At 35.6% G+C, this 18,290-nt stretch overlaps 1 protein-coding gene and 1 long non-coding RNA gene across 2 annotated transcripts in view; one reads left to right on the forward strand and one right to left on the reverse strand.

The window, feature by feature from the left end:
- Positions 1–16,008, reverse strand: part of LOC116524296 — a 17,724-nt gene extending 1,716 nt beyond the window's left edge. The window contains exon 1 of the long non-coding RNA XR_004257261.1: positions 15,865–16,008. This is a non-coding gene — a long non-coding RNA (uncharacterized LOC116524296). The remainder of the gene's footprint in view (positions 1–15,864) is intronic.
- Positions 1–18,290, forward strand: part of CAMKMT (calmodulin-lysine N-methyltransferase) — a 403,007-nt gene that overhangs the window by 86,414 nt on the left and 298,303 nt on the right. The window lies entirely within an intron of this gene.

Genomic DNA, 18,290 nt, shown 5'->3' on the forward strand with positions numbered 1-18,290 from the left:
ATGGTGCATGCCTGTAATCCCAGCTACTCAGGAGGCTGAGGCAGGAGAATTGCCTGAACCCAGGAGGCGGAGGTTGCGGTGAGCCGAGATCGCGCCATTGCACTCCAGCCTGGGTAACATGAGTGAAACTCCGTCTCAAAAAAAAAAAAAAAAATGCATTCTATTGTTTGGGATATGTATTTTAAATTTATAAGTGGTATTATGCTAGAGATTATATTCTGTTTCTTGATTTTTTTCACTTAATGTTTATTACAAGATTTATTCACATTGCTGCGTCTTCATCCAGTTTGTTGCATCTGGTGAATATAGTTGTCCCTTGGTACATGTGGGAAAGTGGTTCCAGGACTCCCCCAGCATACCAAAATCCACACAGTCCACATCCGAAAGTTGACCCTACAGAAACTGTATATATGAAAAGCACCCAGCCACCTGCTGCTTCTTATGCACGGGTTTGCATCTGGGGAATATTATAGTTTCCATCCGCCTTTAGTTGAAAAAAATCCACATGTAAGTGTATCTGCACAGTTCAAACCTGTGTTGTTTAAAGGTCAGCTGTATATAATATTGCATGCTAGGTATCCACTACACTTTACCTATCCACTTCCCTAGATTGTCTTCAATTCTGTACTACAATAAATGGTGCTGTGTAAGAATTTCTTTGGGCTGTACACCCAGGTATAAGATTGCTGGGTCATGGGACATACATATATTTAACTTTTTAAGTATTGTTTTCTTAATGTTTTTACTAAGTCTTCAGAGCTATTAAGTCTTGGTATTATTAGAGTTTAGTAATTATGTATTCCATCTTGTAAGTTAATCTTACTAATTCTGTAAATAAAGTCCACCCAACTAAGAACACACATGTAACTAATGCGACATGTAATTCATCTCTGTAAACAGATTTTTCACTAATGATTATTTATATGCATCTGTTACAAAACGTTATTCTGAGACATTATTTTATGTTGCCGTAAATCAGTGAATGAATAAACAAAATGTGGTATATTTGTTCAATGGAATATTTTTCAGCAATAAAAATGAATGAATTAATGATATAACCTGGATGAACCTCAGAAACATTGTGCTAAGTATAAGAATCTAGTCACAAAAAACCATTTTAAGACACCATTTATATGAACTGTCTAGAACAGGCAAATCTGTAGAGACAGTAGATTAGTAGTTACCTCATGCAGGAAACTCGGGAGTATGGACAGAATGGGGTTTCTTTTTGGGGTAATGAAAATGTTGAAAAATTGGTAGAGATAATGTTTGCACACCTGTGTAAATACACAGAAAATTATTGAGTTGTACCCTTTAACTGAGTGAACTTTATGGCGTGTAAATTTTGTCTTAATAAACCTGTTAAAGACAAAACTTCAGTCAGATTATTTTCCAAGAAGCAGGTTAGAAATGAGTTAAATGCTGACCCCTACATGTAGGGGGAAGATTTTCTCCCCTTGTGACAACGTGAAGGGGAAAAATTGGGGCAGTTTTGTTCCCAAACTCTATCCTCAAGTTATTTGAAAATAAACCCATGCATTATTTCAACTAACCATCTCTGAGCTGATACACCCTCAGCCCTGATAATTTGTTTAACTGTTTAGTTATCTTCAAGATATTTTTACTTGTATAACCCACCACCAGTTTTCTTCCCAACTATCCAATTTCTACTGTACTCTCAGTTTTTATATTTCAATAGTTTATATCTCAATAAATCTTGGTGAACTTTTTCTTTTTTCTCATTTCTAGGTCAACCTTTTATCATGTCATATTATCTTTAAATTATTTTTCAAATATGCTGCTTTTTATTCATTAGACTTTACACTGCCCAAAAGGAGAAAATAATTTCTTTCTTCAGTGTTTTAGAAACAATAGCATTGGCAGATATATGCTAATTAATACATGCTTGAAGACAGCAAGGGCATTTCTTCTTTCAACACTATTAACAAGTATCTGACATGGAATAACACTTTTATGAGTAAAAGGGATTCTGACATTTTATTTTCCTTAGTAAATCTTTGGAGGGGGTTAGTACTAGAAATTTTTCTCTTTTGGAGGACTGGAAAATTCAGTTATAATTTTTACATTGTTTTACATACATCCTTATATGATTACTATAATATTTGTATTTATAAAATAAGTTAAACTATAGTAGTCTTTAAGTTAAGTAGCAAAATCCATGATAACCCAGGGGTGCTCAAGTGACTTGAATGCTTCAGCTTGAGATGGGTCAGCTTTAGGGGTGAAGTTGTGAAGAGAAAGCCATCACACACACTTCATCAACACTGTGGAATGAGGGACCAATGCTTTTACTGAGCAGTGGATTTCCAGTGAGCATATAAACTAATTGGTGGGTGAACATGCCCCAGGAGCAATGATTTTAAGGTCATAGCAGGCTCAGTGAATAATGCTGACTTACACTGTGTCTCACTGATAGCTGATCTTACCAATGAGCGGTTTAGAGGCATTCAAGCCTGAGCTCTCTTCCATGTGCCTTGAATGGCATGTCAGTGGTCACTGTTTTTGACATCCTTTATATTTGTCCAGTCAGCTCTAAATCTTTAGGTTCAGCTTCAGAGTACTCAGGAAAGAAAAGAGAGAAGCAATTATTTTCAGTCATTGAGTTTTGAAGATCTTAGCGTTAATTATGCCAAACATTGTTGGTTCATCAACAAATACCTTAAAAGGGGTTATGAAGCATTCCAAACTTGCTTAAACATAATTTATGGTGATTAAGAGAATCTTGGATACACTAATATATTTATTTTTAGGTACACTTTCACCCATATATTTTCATATATAGTTTCAAAACCAAATATTCAAATGAAAGCTAATTTTAATTTTGTTTAATAAATTTTGAAAAGCTTATTTGCTTTTAATTAGCATACTCTTTCTTATTTAAAAAAAGAGGAATAAAAATTACAATTCACTGTTTCTGTGTGGAGCCCAGAGTAATTTTGAGTGTGAAAAATATTTCAATAAAACAAAAATCACAATGTCATCGCTCTAGTAATACTTTTTATAAATTGATTTAATAGTGGGCTTTGAGATTTGGAGATTCTCTCCCACATAAATCTTTATCAAAGATATTTGAGGATTAAAAATGTGCTTTACCTATTGTTTTCCAACTCTCTGTGCTCTCTGACTTGTTGAAGTTTTGCAGGAAGTACCCAAGGGTTTTGCGGAAGCAGCACTGAACATTCTTTCCAAGTGTTCATCTGAGGAAAATGAAAGTTAGAGGCTAAACTGGTATTCTTGTTTCCAACTCAAATTTTAAATCTTATTTCCCATGTAAATAAGTGAAAAACACAAAGAATGTAAACTTCTTAAATCTGCCAGAATCTTGTGTATTAATTAAAAAATAATTTTATTGTAGCTAAAGAAACACATTTACTTCCTAAAGAGAATACCATGGGTGGTATTCTTTTGTTGTAGTAGAGATTTGAAGTAAATAGTTGTTTTTCATAATGTACATGTATTACGGAAGACACAATGTTGAATTTGAATAGTTTTCATTTCTGATACATTAATGATTAGAAAAATCATTACCCTAATCCTTGTTTTGCAACTCAAAAACAAAAGGTTTTTGTTTTTTGGAGGACCTATTCTTTCCAAGAGGCTTGTGTTTTTCTACATTTATTGTCCTAACCTTGCCTTTCAAATTAAGATATAATAGTTAGAATCTAATATAGAATTAATTTAGATTGAGTTGTCTCTATTAAGAGAAAGTGATATCATAGTTTTAAAAAATGCAGATGAATGCAGATTCTCATTTATGAGAATTCTCATTTATGAGAATCTGGCTGTAATCAAAAGCAGTAACTACTATCCTTGTAAGTTCTTTATTCAGTAAAGCATTATCCTCTTTTTGCTTTTCTTTATTTCATTTATGCTTGTGAAATATGTTTACATTTTTATTAAAACTTTCTATTTTACATGGATAGATATGTGATAAAACAAGCATGTTAAAATGTTAAGGATAGAATCTAGGTGGTAGATATATGGGTCTTCTCTGTAAAATTCTTTCACATTTACTGTATATTTGAAATTTTCATAATAACATTTTAGAGAAAAAAGCTTCCTATTTTGATTGTCATAGCTGATAGCCAAAAAAACTTAATTTTGAAAAAAACTAGATAATTTAATTATCTAAGCATAACAATGCAAATACAATATAACATATATTGATAATATCACATATTTGGTGAGTTAGAAAATACAAAATGCCAGCTATAGGTCATGAGGAGGAAGGCAGCACATCACACTGCCATGTGTGTACCTATGCAGCAATCTTGCATGTTCTTCACATGTACCCCAAAACCTAAAATGCAATAAAAAAAATTGGAAAAAAAAAGAAAATACAAAACTGGTTTTTAATTGTTAACTATGTATACTATGTGCCATTCATATTTTAGCTGGTGGTTTAAAAAGCTAATTTAGGCATTATTTAAACTGAATAAGGGTAATTACATCAAAAGTAGATTCTTAGCCAGAATAATTTTTCATTTTGTTAAAGGAGCCACGATGCAATGAAGTGTTTGAAGAGTTTTAGGAATAAAATGTGGATGTGTATTCTTTAACATAGAATAAATATTCTCTCCAGCATACCTTGAAATGGGAAAAGTATCAATAAATAATGCTTATTAAGCTTCTAACTAGGCATGGTGCCAATTATCTCATACTTGAGAGAGCATTTTTTCTTTAAATACGACTGTTGCATTTTAGGAGTGCTTTTCTTATTGTTTTCATTCAGCTGTTTGCCACATGTGTGCCTGATGCATTGTTGAATCACACAAATAATGTTTAAATTGTGCTCCCCACCCACCCACCTACTTTTTAAAAAAATAGATATTAAACACACAAAAATATTGCTATTGTTTCTTCCCTGCAACCTGTCATGGCGGACCTGGCTTACAGAGTTTCATCTTGCTGATATAGGAGTTTATAAGTCATTTTACCTTTGATATTCCGAAGTTAGGAACCTAGGGATAATTTTTTAATTAAAATTTGTCTTTAACCTGTGTATTATAATCTCTTTTTACATGATTCTGCAAGTAGCCTCTCTTTATTAATGAAAATAAAGACTAGTGAAAAAAATTTTACAAATCATTAACCTGGTTCTTGCATTCATTAGATATATTTACAAGTCATCTGTGATCAGCTTAGTTACCATCTCTTTGATATCCTGCAGCCATTATTGGATGTCTTTGGGGTTATGATATCATGCTGGGGAAGAATGGTTCAGCTGCAGGTTTTATGTGTCTTTTTATAGCTGTTCACAATATCCCATGCTAAATTATATGGTGAGTTATTATACATTAGCTAGTTTAAAAGATGTCTAATTGATTTACTATGCTAAAATATCAAAGGCGATATGCTACAGGAGTGATGCTTCCAGTTAACAACTTATCATGTATTCATGGAGACGACAATGCTTGCTCACATATTGGCAATATTGTCTAATTTGGTGTGCCTGGTGTTGTAATTCAATAATCTATTATTAAAAATAGATGTGGCTATAGGGAGCAAAACCACATGCAAATCCATAAACATATATGTGCGTGTTTACTTATATTCACATATATATTCAATGAGTTTTTTGTTTTACCTGCCATTAATATTTGTACTAGTGAGTCATAAATGGAAAATATCTATAAGCTCTAAGGTAAAGTAAAATAGGTTTTGATTTAGTTCAAGTGAACCATCTCATTTAAAATTAGCCCAGGGGTCTTGTAAAGAATGCAAGTAATCTAAACATAATAATGCACATTGCCCAATTGCTTCTGTGTATGATACAGGTTCAGTGCTGTAGTGCTTTGACAGCCCATTACTGAATGTAATGAACAGCTATTTTTAAACAGAAGAAATTCAAGTTGACAGCTTGGCAATGAAATTCAGCTAGTGGGATAATTTTTGTCATCTTTAGTATAGAGAATGGATTCAGTTTGGTTTAAGCAAATTTGTGTCATGTAGTTTATAGGGCAAACATTTTTATTAAAAGATAATTTTATTGTCCATTTTGCCGAGGGGGGCAGATGTTACTGTTAAGAGTATGTAATCGGCTTTTAATGAATGTTTTAATGAACTACCAAACCATCACTTCTAGAACCTAGGTTTAAAATGAAATTTCTTATTTTTCTTTCCTGCCATGGGTGAAATAGTCTAATAAAGCGACTATAAGAGTAACTCTAAGAGGTGTTTTTCAATACTGCTTTTTAGTCTTTCACAGTTTAAACAAAGTAGCTTTTAAGAAATAAGATAGTCTTTCGAAATGGACATAAAGCTTGAGGCAGTGTTGACTTAATGGAAGTAAGAATTAGAAAAAATAACATTGAGAGAGAAGGAAAACGTCTGCCTGACTATATTTTAGAGAAATTCATTTGCTAGGAATAAGAAAATGATAGCATCTGATTTTGACAACTCTTAGAAAATAAGTTGGAGAAGCTTCTTCTGCAATTCTTAAATCATATATTTTTAACTCATAGTATGAAAAATATGATGTCAGATTGAGTTATTTTATTCTTTTATGTTTACAGTAGAAATTGTTTGAGAATTCTAATTGCTATGTTTTCTAGGTTGAGCTAATAACCAGAGATTTTAAGATAGAGACTTCAGGTTCAACAATGAGCATTGTGTTAAATGTGGCTTGGAAAACACACTACTCAATGAAATCTGGGTGAACAAAGTAAGTAAACTGAGTATTTACCTAATATCCAATAATGTTTCTGACCCTACCAGTAAAAGAAACCAAATATATAGCAGTGGTGAAAATTTTCAAATGGTCAGAAACCCCCTTCCAAATGCATTGCCAGAGAGCTTTGTTCATTGGTCTTCATTATCCCTTCATGCTTCTGGGCCCCTCCTCTGGGTTCCCAAGGCGCTGGGAACTTAAAAGTTAGCTTTGCTTAGTAACTATGCCTTAAAGTAGGATGATAAAATAAATAATTTTTAATAGCCAATAGATTTTTTCCATTTCTGATCTATTTCTCTATTTTACTTATCTCTTGGAAGGCATAATGGCTCCAAACCTAATATAGCAATGAATCTGTGTACAAGTCAAGCATTTTTGGAGAGGCTTTCATGTTAGGTCACTACTGTACTCTTTAGAATTGTATTATATCTGTGAATCAAAAGAATTTCTTGACATGAAAGAATTGGTACACCTCTATAAACATTTTATTTAAACCTGGAGAGGATATTATTTACCTAACAGAATCCAGCTTATTTCCAGCAATAGTGCCATCAGTTTGCAGCCTGATCTTTGAACTCTTGATTTTGTTGTGAAGTGACCCTCTCGAAATCTTGATTTGCTCATGGATAGAGGACGTTGTATGAGGCAGAAGGGCATCATCATATTAGTCCTGCTTCTCTATAGCATCATGAGATGGTAGGACAAGTACCTGAAAGGTGTTTTAACCTTTGATCTCAGAATAACTTGAGAAGGGATTCATGGTACCCACATATTGGTTTAACAAAACAGTTAGTTACATTTGGTTTTTTGTGGGGAGGAAACTATGAAAAGTGAAAGTAGGACTGGGGATTCCAGAACCAAACCTAGAGATAGATTTTTTCAGAAGGAGTCTTATCTCTGAAGATGGGTACGATGAAAGAAGTCACTAGCGATTCCAGTGGTTGTTTTCTGTATTATGTGACTTCATTTTTCTTTCTGCTTGCCCTTTGAACTTTGAGGTCTGAGCAGTGCAGGAAAAAGAGAAGAAATTGTGTTGCCATGATGCACTGTAAGAGCTTCAGGAAAATGTGATGTAACATTGGTTTGAAAGATATTGAGAAGGTTTCCAACCCAATTATCATTCATTGCAGCTGCAAGAATTTAAACCCATTGAAAATTTCTTAACCTAGTATCTTGAGAGTCAAAATTGTTTGGTGGTTAAGACACATTCTGTCTGAAGCTTGACTGTCTGGGCTTAAGCCCTATCACTAGCTGTGTAACTTTGACCAAATTATTATTATTATTATTATTATTATTATTTTTTTTTTTTGAGACAGAGTTTCGCTCTTGTTACCCAGGCTGGAGTGCAATGGCGCACTCTTGGCTCACCGCAACCTCCGCCTCCTGGGTTCAGGCAACTCTCCTGCCGCAGCCTCCTGAGTAGCTGGGATTACAGGCACGTGCCACCATGCCCAGCTAATTTTTTGTGTTTTTAGTAGAGGCGGGGTTTCACCATGTTGACCAGGATGGTCTCGATCTCTTGACCTCGTGATCCACCCGCCTCGGCCTCCCAAAGTGCTGGGATTACAGGCTTGAGCCACCGCGCCCGGCCTGACCAAATTATTTAATCACTTTGTGCCACTGTTTCTTTATTTGTAACAAAAATCCCACTCCTGGGGTTAGTATAAGGATCATATGAGTTAAACATTTAAAATTCTTAAAAAGCTTTTTTTCACGTAAAAAGAGCTTAATTTGTAATCTATTATTGTTATTTCGGAATTCATTGTAGCTGGAATGCTGTGTGTCAGAGACCTTGGTTCTTAACTGAAGGTTAAAGCTATCAGGAATCCTAACTTTGAAAAAAAAAGTCTAAGTGAGAATTCAGTTCCATTTGATTAATATATATCAGTCACAAATATTAAGTAACATAGGAAGGGATTTACAAAATATTAAAATCATAGTTTCTACCCTACTAGTAAACTCTTTGAAGATAGGGAACATGCTTTATGCTACCAGTCTTTTAACCTAAATGGCGTAATTTAAATATTTGTTCAATGAAACTCAGGTCAACATGAATCCAAATATATTGTTAGTACATATTAGATACTTGTAACTTAAGTGAAAGGATTATTTATGTGTGTGTATGAAAATAAGTGTTTATTATTTTCACTAGTGATGAAGGCCTTAAATTACAACAAAAGAGTGACAGGTTATAAATAGAAGTAGACTGACTATACGGTTGGTAAACATTCTAGTTCTTTCCTAAGAGAAATAGTGAAATCTGTATATTTTAAAGAACAGGTTATCAGTTGACATTTAACTGTCTTTATTTGTTGTAAAATAATATTTAGATCTTTTAGCCCTCTTACCCTCTAATTCTCAGATTTATTGCATAAGTACATTCTTGTGAAAGAGTAAACAGAAAGAACTTGGAATGAAAAGATTTAACTACAGCCAAGTTTACCTTTTCTATACATGTCATCCTTTCCCTTTTAGGGGAAGCAGCTAGGGGAAAATGAAGATCTCACCATCAGTAACTATCCCTTTTTTGCTTAAATGGTAAATATGCCTGGGCAGATGGTACTTACAAGAAAAGCTATTTTGGCCAAGGCAGCCTACCTCTCCTTGTCTTCATGATCTTGATTAAAATCATAGCAGAAATCCTCATGCTAAATGTTTCTCTTTTCCTTCTTTCCTGCGAGATCATTAATTAGCTATCCAGTTTTTCTATTTTACAGTTTCTCCTTCTCCAGCTTAATTGTGTTTTCTCCAAAGCTAGCGTCTGGGATACTAACTCTTAACTCATTCAAGCAAGCTTCTCTGCTATATCATTACAATAAATTCTATTTAAAATACTTAGTAAAGTACAGTATTCATAAGCCAGTTATTGCTTTAGGTTGCAGCTGCAGGGACACTGGTCAGCATTCATCATAAAGATAGTTGAATATGATTTATTTATATTTGTATGCAAGTATATATATTTTGAATATGTAGTATGCTTATATGATTCAAAGTTCAAAATGGCCCCAAGAGTACAAACTGTGAAAAGTTCCCTTCCCATCTCTGTCCTTCATCAACCAAGTTCCCCTTTCTGGAAGTAACCACAATGACTAGTTTCTTTTGTATCCTTCTAGAGTCATTTTCTGCAAACAAATAAAAACATGTATGGTTGGATATATTTCTATATACTTTAAAAATGGAGATGACTTTTTTTTTTTTTTTTTTAATAAACATCACTTTCTGGAAGGCAAAAGATGATCATAAGGTTTTTCTGAGAGTACCAACTTGCCTGAAGTCGTAGTTCCTAAAAGTGCCTAGTATATAAGAGTCTTTGAAAATAGAAATAAGAGGAGAAAGCAAAGATGAATTAGAAACACTCAATATTTGTTTTCTTCTTTTGGGAATTCTCAACAGAAATTCCAGATGTTACAAAGTTGAACTAGCTGGTTCTTCCATGGCTGCTTGCTGATGGATAAACCATTCCTCTGCATGTGAATAGTGAACCCTAAGGCTCTCTTGGAAGCATGGAACAGCCTGCACATTAGTGTAAAGAGCATCCCCCATTTTGGAGTCAGATTAATCTGGGTTTGGAGACCCAGATCTAGCATGATGACTTTGCAGCTTTGTGACCTTTTTTTTTTTTTTTTTTTTTTTGAGCCGGAGTTACACTCTGTTGCTCAGGGTAGAGTGCAGTGGTGCAGTCTCGGCTCACTGCAACCTCCGCCTCCTGGTTCAAGCAATCTTCCCACCTCAGCCTCCCAAGTAGCTGGAATTACAGGTGTGTGCCACCATGCCTGGCCAAATTTTGTTTTTGTTTTTTTGAGACGGAGTTTCACTCATGTTACCCAGGCTGGAGTGCAATGGCGCGATCTCGACTCACCGCAACCTCCGCCTCCTGGGTTCAGGCAATTCTCCTGCCTCAGCCTCCTAAGTAGCTGGGATTACAGGCATGCACCACCATGCCCAGCTAATTTTTTGTATTTTTAGTAGAGACGGGGTTTCACCATGTTGACCAGGATGGTCTCGATCTCTTGACCTCGTGATTCACCCGCCTCGGCCTCCCAAAGTGCTGGGATTACAGGCTTGAGCCACCGCGCCCGGCCCAAATTTTGTATTTTTAGTAGAGATGGGGTTTCACCATGTTGGCCAGGCTGGTCTTGAACTCCTAACCTCGAGTGATCCACCCACCTCAGACTCCCAAAGTGCTGGGATTACAGGTGTGAGCCACTGTGCCTGGCCAACTCTGTGACTTGTAGCAAGTGTCTGAGTCACCTCATGAGACTGTAAATTGAGAGTTATCAAACCAAACCTTGTCGTATATTTCAGTTAAATGAGATCATGTAAGTAAATACTGTCTGACACAAAGTAGGTGCTCAATAAATGTCAGCTTCTTTATTTGCCATTCTGTCAGTACATTCAAGATGAAAAGGTCTACTTTCAGGGGTTTTTGGTGTTCTGTCTTACTGTGCTTCTCAGAATTAAAAACAGCATTTAGAAAGACATTTTTATATAATCATACATCTTGTAAAGATGCAAGAGTCAGAATCTATTTTTAATCTAACAACCAGCTTTTCTGTAATGTTTTAATAGTTTACGAATGTTAACTTTCCATTCTCTCTCTAGGGAGATGTGAGAAATCGATGAAAGGTGATTACAAATGAATACTTCTATAGCAACACTTGATAGATTAAATTATTTTAAAGTGTTTTTTTCTTCTTCTTCTAGTTGCAGTAATATGAGATTTCTAAAGTCTGTAGTTATATACATAAAGAGGAAAGCTACTTGGGATAGAAAGACTCTCACGTTGAGTTTTAACTTCTCAAGTATAAAAATAAGACAAGTAGTGAGGCAAAAATATCATATCCTGAAGTTTTTACATGACAGATAAACAAATTGAAAATTCACCACCAATTTTTTGAGTTTTAGATACACTAACTTACTGTGGGATCTGGGCCAGCCGCTATACCTCTGTAGACCTTTCTAAGTGGAGGGAAAAAAAAAGATTTAGGAATAGCAGTACCCTTTTCAGATTCTCTCAGAATTATAGTTGTAAGCACTATGTAAATTCATAGGAAATAGTTTTGAAGACCAGCTTTAAAATTTCAAGTTATTGTATATTCAAAACAGCTATACAAGCACTTTATTTTCATTTTAAAGATTTACAATTAAAGTGATTTTATGTATACCTCAAATGCCTGATTACATACAAGCCCATTACAGGGTTTATACACACATTAAATCCCTTCTTATTATGGGGTTTTGTGCACATTAAGTGCCTGGTTGTTATAGATTGTTGTTTTTCTTGTTACCATTAAATGTAACATTTCCCTAGGTGATGAAATGTATTATTATTGGGAACATTTATTTTAGTGTGTATTCTGTATTTTAAAAGAGAAAGGTATTTAAGCAGCAAAGATGTAACTGTTATGAAATTTATTTTTATAAATAGCTTTCAGCAGAAATCAGAACAGTGCTTTAAAATTACAGTTAAAAAATCATTTAATCATCACACTCCTTGATGGCTAATAGGGTAGTAAGTGACTCCCCCATATCCCCCGCAATAGGCTATTCTTGATATGCTCACTAAGTGGCCCTGAGAGTACTAGTATATTTTATGTTAGCAAGCCTTGATAGCAAAGTGCAGAAAGTTCAGGGGGCATTTGTCTGCTTTCTCACAAATTCATTTAAGTACCAGTCTTGCTGGAGCTTTAACTGGGGCAGACAACCATACAAATGACTTGAGTTAAAATGAAAATAATGGACTGAGCTGGGTGCTGGGGATGGTAGTTATGCTGAGCACACATCAATAAGCTTGGAGTGTGATTCTATGCTAATGCAAGCCTGATGGATCAGCTTTCTCTTTTAGCCTGGAGGACCATTAAGCTCTGGAAGCTGGGTCAAACTGATAGAGTTGGCAAATACAGCCCATCAGTTAGCTGCAATAGTTAACTGACTGTGATTCCTAATATGCGAAACTAACGTTGCTTAAAAACCCTCCATGATCAGGAGGACATAGATCAGGAAAGAGATAATAGATTCTGCTTTAATTTGCATAATCAAAGCTTCTCATTTTCCCACCTATAGTTAACTAACATAAGAGGGAAAAAAAGCCATGGTTGCTTTCATTTTGTTGTTAGTCTTGAGTCATAGCAAATAATTTTCATAAAAATGTAAATAACTTGCTTCAAAAGAAAAGAGTATAATTGAAAGATTCTCTTTGTTATTTCTTTGGAGTTAAACTGTAGGCACAGTTACATGGATTAGGTAATAAGTGTCTTGGGGATATGAAATGTAACAAAGTTTAAAAAATTATGAGTCGGTGATTTGATTATTTTCATATGTAATTTATTAAGTTCTATAGTTGATACTGGCTTTGCAAACATCAAAAACATTTTGTTCAAATTCTGTTGAATTCATATTTTTGTGTTGTGGGGACTTCCTGTTCATTTAAAAACACTGTTGAGCACCCATTTATTTCTGGCACTGTGTTGGACACTGGCGATATGGTTGTCCTCTTGGAGTTTCTTTTTTTTTTTTCTTTACAGGAGAGGTAATAAACAAGTAAACAAAGACATAATACAGTTTTAGAGAATGATATATTGTTTTTTTTTTTTTTTTTTTTTTTTGAGACTGAGTCTCGTTCTGCCACCCAGGCTGGAGTATGCAGTGACATGATCTCGGCTTACAAAACTTCCACCTCATGGGTTCAAGCAATTCTCCTGCCTCAGCCTCCCGAGTAGCTGAGAATACAGGCTCATGCCACCACACCTGGCTAACTTTTGTATTTTTGGCAGAGATGGGTTTTGCCATGTTGGCCAGGCTGGTCTCAAACTCCTGGCCTCAAGTGGTCTGCCTGCCTCAGCCTCCCAAAGTGCTGGGATTACAGGCATGAGCCACCATGCCTGGCCTGACTGATAGATGCTTTTTTTTTTTGGAGACGGAGTTTCGCTCTTGTTACCCAGGCTGGAGTGCAATGGCATGATCTTGGCTCACCACAACCTCCACCTCCTGGGTTCAGGCAATTCTCCTGCCTCAGCCTCCTGAGTAGCTGGGATTACAGGCACGCGCCACCATGCCCAGCTAATTTTCTGTATTTTTAGTAGAGACGGGGTTTCACCATGTTGACCAGGATGGTCTCTATCTCTTGACCTTGTGATCCACCCGCCTCAGCCTCCCAAAGTGTTGGGATTACAGGCGTGAGCCACCGTGCCCGGCTGAGATTCTTAAGTATAGCCTTCTCCATCTGAGAGATTCTACCTTGACCATGTTTTTGCCAAATAGACTCAAACATTAAATATGCTGTTTTCAATCACAGTTTTCCAAACAGTCTCAAAAATTTCTAAATGTAAAGAAAGTGATAAATAAGTTAGTGTTGAAGATAAGTTAAGGACTTTTGTGTACCTTGTTGTAATCTATACCAACATCTCTGTGAAAAATGTAACAAAATTTTGTAGGCATGGATTTCTGAGTGTTTAATATGTGGTGGCTCTCTTCTAAGCAGTTTACTTATTAAATATCTCATTTTCAAAAAACTCTCTAAAGGAGGTGCTGTTATTTCCAGATGAGGAAATCCAGACAATAAATGTTAAATAACTTGCTCAAAGTTATGTAACTAGTAAATGGGTGAGGTAGGATTAAATCCTAGGCAGTTTGGCTCCAGAGTAAGTGTTCCTAATCACTGTTACTCTGTGGCAACCCGAAGAAATTTGTTTAGTGGAAAATGTATTGCTATTTTAGAGTGCAAGACTTGAGAGGACAGGGAATGCATCTGTCTTGTTCACCTCTAACTCTGCACTTAGCACTGAACTTGGGTGATAGAGGGTGGCCAGTAAATATTTGTTGAATAAGTGAATGTAAATGACTATTATATATGTATAAATCAAAAGTAATATTTCATATCAAATTCTTTTCAAAATTTATTTTGTTACATCTGTTTAGCTGGTGCTCTAAATTAGCCTGTGCCTTATGTGTATAATCCAGCACCAGTTAGAATGGTAATATGATCAATTCCTGTGGACAGTGTAAGGGTAGGGCCAGAATTCCTTGACCTACCTTGGTTCCATAGCCTATCTACCCTAGGTATATGGGATTTCTCAGTGGGATCACATCAGATTGATTCAGATTGTGTTCTTGCATAATACCTGCTACCCTTGACTCATAAAATGTTTTGTGTGATGTCAAGTTGCAAATGCTTACATATTTCTACTTCCGATTATGTTTCCTTTCTCCTTGTATCTTTAGAGAAGACAATAACATTGTTCTGTAAGTATCAAACTGATATTAAATGATTGAGTGAATGGAGGTTTCTCCTGTATATGGTTTGTTTTTAGAATATAAAAATGAAAAATAATTTTTCTAAATATAGTATAATTTTTCTAAATATAGTATACAGAAAAACTCATGTAGAAAATTTGAATAATAAAGAAAAGGATAGGCCGGGCGCGGTGGCTCAAGCCTGTAATCCCAGCACTTTGGGAGGCCGAGGCGGGTGGATCACGAGGTCAAGAGATCGAGACCATCCTGATCAACATGGTGAAATGCTGACTCTACTAAAAAAATACAAAAAATTAGCTGGGCATAGTGGCACGTGCCTATAATCTCAGCTACTAAGGAGGCTGAGGCAGGAGAATTGCCTGAACCCAGGAGGCACAGGTTGTGGTGAGCCGAGATCGCGCCATTGCACTCCAGCCTGGGTAACAAGAGCGAAACTCCATCTCAAAAAAAAAAAAAAAAAAAAGGATAATAAAGTAAAAATAAATCATTCTCATTACTCAAAATAATTCGTGTTAACATCATTTAAAGGTATTCTTAGTTAACATTTTGGTAATCATCCTTTCAGATAACTCTATGTATACATAGACACTCAGACATGATTTTAAATAAATGAGTTTATAATGTGCATGTTATTGGATAACCTGCATTTTTTCCCGCTACAATGAAACTTGGAAATTTTTTTTTTTTTTTTTAAATGGGAGTCTCGCTCTGTCACCCAGGCTCGAGGGCAGTGGCATGATCTCAGCTCACTGCAGCCTCTGCCTCCCACATTCAAGCAATTCTCTGCCTCAGTCTCCTGAGCAGCTGGGATTACAGGCACCCGCCACCACACCCAGCTAATTTTTGTATTTTTAGTGGAGATGGGGTTTCACCATCTTGGCCAGGCTGGTCTTGAACTCCTGACCTTGTGATCCACCCACCTTGGCCTCCCAAAGTGCTGGGATTATAGGCATGAGCCACCGTGCTCCGCCACTTAGAAATTTTTTTTATGTCAATGAACATTATTATAATTTTTAATGACCTCTGTTGTTTGTATTTATGATTATTTAATTGGCCTTATGATAATAGACCTAAATTCCTGTTTTTGCTTTTATTTTTGATGTTCCAAACTGTAGTGAATATGTATTCATATGTATATGAATTGTTGCTGGGCCAAATGTTATATTTTGTGGGTCATGTATAATCTGACAGTTTAAAATTATACAAAAATGTGCTGAAGTCCTTGCATTTATTGCTTAGGGAGTATCTGTGTGCAAGAGGGCCTTATATGACTTAATAGAAATATAACTTAGGTCTCAGCTATTTAGAAAAAATATGCTTCTTAAGTTTCTTAAAGATTTCTTCTTTATCTTCTTTCAGTTTTTCTCCTTGCACTTTATTAAAGAAACCATTTGTTCTGTAGATTTTCCTGCAGAGTCTGAGTTTTGCTGATTGCATCCCCATATTGTCATTTAACATGAACTGCTACCTTCTGTATTTCCTATACATTGCTAGTTAAATCTACAGGCTTGAGCCAATTCAAGTTTGATTTTATTTACTTATTTATTCAAAGCTACTTCGTAGGGAGAGTTTTTCTTCTCTGCCAGGAGACCAGTATATCTGATTGAATGTCTTATTGTAGTATTTATAGCCATTCTTGATCAATGCCATCGATACCTATGTTAATGTCTTTGCAGTCCTTTAAGTTGTTGCAGTTTGGATTTGCACAACAAACCACTTCAAAACTTAATGGTTTACAGTAATGTCAGCAAGAATAGGAACGTCTAGACCTTGTTTTCCCACAAAGACACTGACTTAACAACCATATATGGGCCGGACACAGTCCCTCATGCCTGTAATCCCAGCACTTGGGGAGGCCGAGGCGGGTGGATAACAAAGTCAGGAGTTCAAGATCAACCTGGCCAATGTGATGAAACCACATCTCTAAAAAAAAATAAAAATAAAATAAAAATAAAAACAACAATATATGACCCAAAAACATTTAGGATCACTCCAGAAGCCAGTTGTGAATTCACAGCACCCTAGGCAGGATCAAAGCCATGAATAGTTTCATTGAAAGAGATAAGAAAAGTGGTTTCATTTTAATGATGTCAACCCCTCTCTTAAGCCAGCAAATCTCATAATAGGGAGGAGAAGCGCAACTTATGGCTTCTGCCTTGAAAGGAGAAGAGTGAAATGTACATGGAATATACTAGCTTTTTAGGGTGTGAAAAAGTAAAGGGTTAGGTATGCGTTGGGCTGCCCAGAATGTTGATTCCAGTCTTGCCAGACTCAGAGTGCTAGCTGAACCTGCATACCTTGGTTACCTGGGGGCTGCAGAGAACAAAAGAGAGCTTAGTAGCTTGTTGTAGCACCAGTAAACCCTGCTGTGTACCTCAGTACCCTGTTGTAGTACTGTCTGTTGTGTAATACAGACAGACACAAGAGGGAGGAAGAAACTATAAACTGAGAAAGAAACTCACAAACTTCTCTAATTGGGAATTTATATGCAGAGGGCGAGAGGAGACACATCCTCATAAAAGGATTGAGAGGCTGTCAGATTCTCTGGCTGTGCTGTTTGGTGAAGGTTTTCCTCTATACAAAGCCAGTATGTAAAGATTGGGAGAGGTAGCTGGTTTTGAAATTCAAAAATTATGATAAAAAATAACAAGGCATACAAACAGGAAACCAATCAAAGGAGCAAAATAAATCTCCATTAAATGACTCCACAGAAATAGAGATCTATTAGTTACTTGAAAAATAATTTATAACAATCCTAAAGAAGCTCAGTGTGCTACAAGAGAATACAGATAGCTAAATGACAGCAGGTAAACTAAGCATGAACAGAATTGAGGATATGAACAAAGATATAGAAACTATAAAAAAGAACAAAATAGAAATTCTAGAGCTGAAGAAAACAACTGGATTGGAACGTTCACTGTAGAGTATCAACAAGAGACTTGATGAAACAGAGGAAAGAATCAGCTAACTCAAAGGCAAGTCATTTGAAATTATTGAGTCAGAGTAACAACAGCAACAAAGAAATGAAGAAAAGGAAAAAAGTAAAAAGTAAAAAAATAGAAAAGTAAAATAAGGGACTTACGGCATACAGTCTGGCTGACAAATATATAAATTATGGAAGCTCTAGAAGAAGAGAGAATAGGACAGAGAGCTTCTTTGAAGAAATGATGATTGAAAACTTCCAAAATCTGAGGAAGAAGATGGACATTCAAATTCAGAAAGCTCAACAGACTATAGATATGATGAATCAGAAGAGGTCCACACTGAGACACACTATAAACTATCAAATTTCACAGACAAAGAATCTTCAAAACAGCAAGAGAAAAGCAACTTGACACATACAAGG

The sequence above is a fragment of the Sapajus apella genome, unplaced genomic scaffold (assembly GCF_009761245.1).
Source record: "Sapajus apella isolate SASKATOON/1434 unplaced genomic scaffold, GSC_monkey_1.0 scaffold44, whole genome shotgun sequence".
NCBI lineage: Eukaryota > Metazoa > Chordata > Mammalia > Primates > Cebidae > Sapajus > Sapajus apella.